Source organism: Etheostoma spectabile, unplaced genomic scaffold (assembly GCF_008692095.1).
Source record: "Etheostoma spectabile isolate EspeVRDwgs_2016 unplaced genomic scaffold, UIUC_Espe_1.0 scaffold00019328, whole genome shotgun sequence".
Taxonomy (NCBI): Eukaryota; Metazoa; Chordata; class Actinopteri; order Perciformes; family Percidae; genus Etheostoma; species Etheostoma spectabile.
Genome location: NW_022604823.1, coordinates 50,045 through 52,027, shown reverse-complemented (window position 1 = coordinate 52,027; position 1,983 = coordinate 50,045).

Sequence of the window (1,983 nt, the reverse complement as noted above, 5' to 3'; positions counted from 1 at the left end):
TATATGGGATCCCACTTTTTCACTTTTTCACCTTACTTCAATTGATGTATATAATTGTTAATGTATTTTTTGCTACTTACCCTGTTAGTTATTGCAATTAATACATACAGTTAAACTTCTCCTGGGATGTGTGGTTATTTCACTGTGGTAATTCAATCCTTTGGCTTCAGCGAGCAACCTATAATCTTCTGATCTGGCCAATTCTGAACATCTGGATAGCTGAAATATCTCTTATTGTCAGGTAAATTTATTGGTTTTTCTTATAAATGATCAGCCTTGAGTAGCTGGTTACACAAGACTAGGAAATTATTGTTCAATTTGTTTTTTTTAAGTGCTCTAATCCATGTTTTGGGTTCAAAACATAGCCTACTGTTGAAATGACAGCAACGGTTTTAAAACATCACAACAAGCTCAGAAGAGGCTGAAAAGCACGTTTCCAGCATGGAGATGTGTGCTTTAAAGTAACTGTTAAGAAGAACTGTAAACCTGTTGAAATGACAGCAACAAGGTTAAAACATCACAACAAGCTCAGAAGAGGCTGAAAAGCACGTTTCCAGCATGGAGATGTGCGTTTTAAAGCTTCTGTTAAGAAACTAATGTAACACTGTTGAAATGACAGCAACAAGGTAAAACATCACAACAAGCTCGGAAGAGGCTGAAAAGCACGTTTCCAGCATGGAGATGTGTGTTTCAAAGCTTCTGTTCATCAACTAATGTAACACTGTTGAAATGACAGAAACCAGGTTAAACATCACAACAAGCTCAGAAGAGGCTGAAAAGCACGTTTCCAGCATGGAGATGTGTGTTTAAAAAGCTGTTAAGAACAACTGTAAACCTGTTGAAATGAATGCACCAAGGTTAAAACATCACAACAAGCTCAGAAGAGGCTGAAAAGCACGTTTCCAGCATGGAGATGTACACACATCTCCATGCTGGAAACGTGCTTTTCAGTGTTACATTAGTTTCTTAACAGAAGCTTTAAAACCCCATCTCCATGCTGGAACGTGCTTTTTAGCCTCTTCTGAGCTTGTTGTGATGCTTTAACCTGGTTTCTGTCATTTCAACAGTGTTACATTAGTGTCTGAACAGAAGCTTTAAAACACACATCTCCATGCTGGAAACGTGCTTTTCAGCCTCTTCTGAGCTTGTTGTGATGTTTTAAGCTTGTTACTGTCATTTCAACAGTGTTACATTAGTTTCTTAGCGGAGCATTAAAACACACATCTCCATGCTGGAAACGTGCTTTTCAGCCTCTTCTGAGCTTGTTGTGATGTTTTAACCTTGTTTCTGTCATTTCAACAGTGTTACATTAGTGTCTGAACAGAAGCTTAAAAACACACATCTCCATGCTGGAAACGTGCTTTTCAGTGTTACATTAGTTTCTTAACAGAAGCTTTAAAACACACATCTCCATGCTGGAAACGTGCTTTTCAGCCTCTTCTGAGCTTGTTGTGGTGTTTTTTTACCTTGTTGCTGTCATTTCAACAGGTTTACAGTTCTTTCTTAACAGTTACTTTAAAGCACACATCTCCATGCTGGAAACGTGCTTTTCAGCCTCTTCTGAGCTTGTTGTGATGTTTTAAGCTTGTTACTGTCATTTCAACAGTGTTACATTAGTTTCTTAGCGGAAGCATTAAAACACACATCTCCATGCTGGAAACGTGCTTTTCAGCCTCTTCTGAGCTTGTTGTGATGTTTTAACCTTGTTTCTGTCATTTCAACAGTGTTACATTAGTGTCTGAACAGAAGCTTTAAAACACACATCTCCATGCTGGAAACGTGCTTTTCAGCCTCTTCTGAGCTTGTTGTGGTGTTTTAACCTTGTTGCTGTCATTTCAACAGGTTTACAGTTCTTTCTTAATAGTTACTTTAAAGCACACATCTCCATGCTGGAAACGTGCTTTTCAGCCTCTTCTGATCATTTTGTGATGTTTTAAGCTTGTTACTGTCATTTTAACAGTGTTACATTAGTTTCTTAACAGA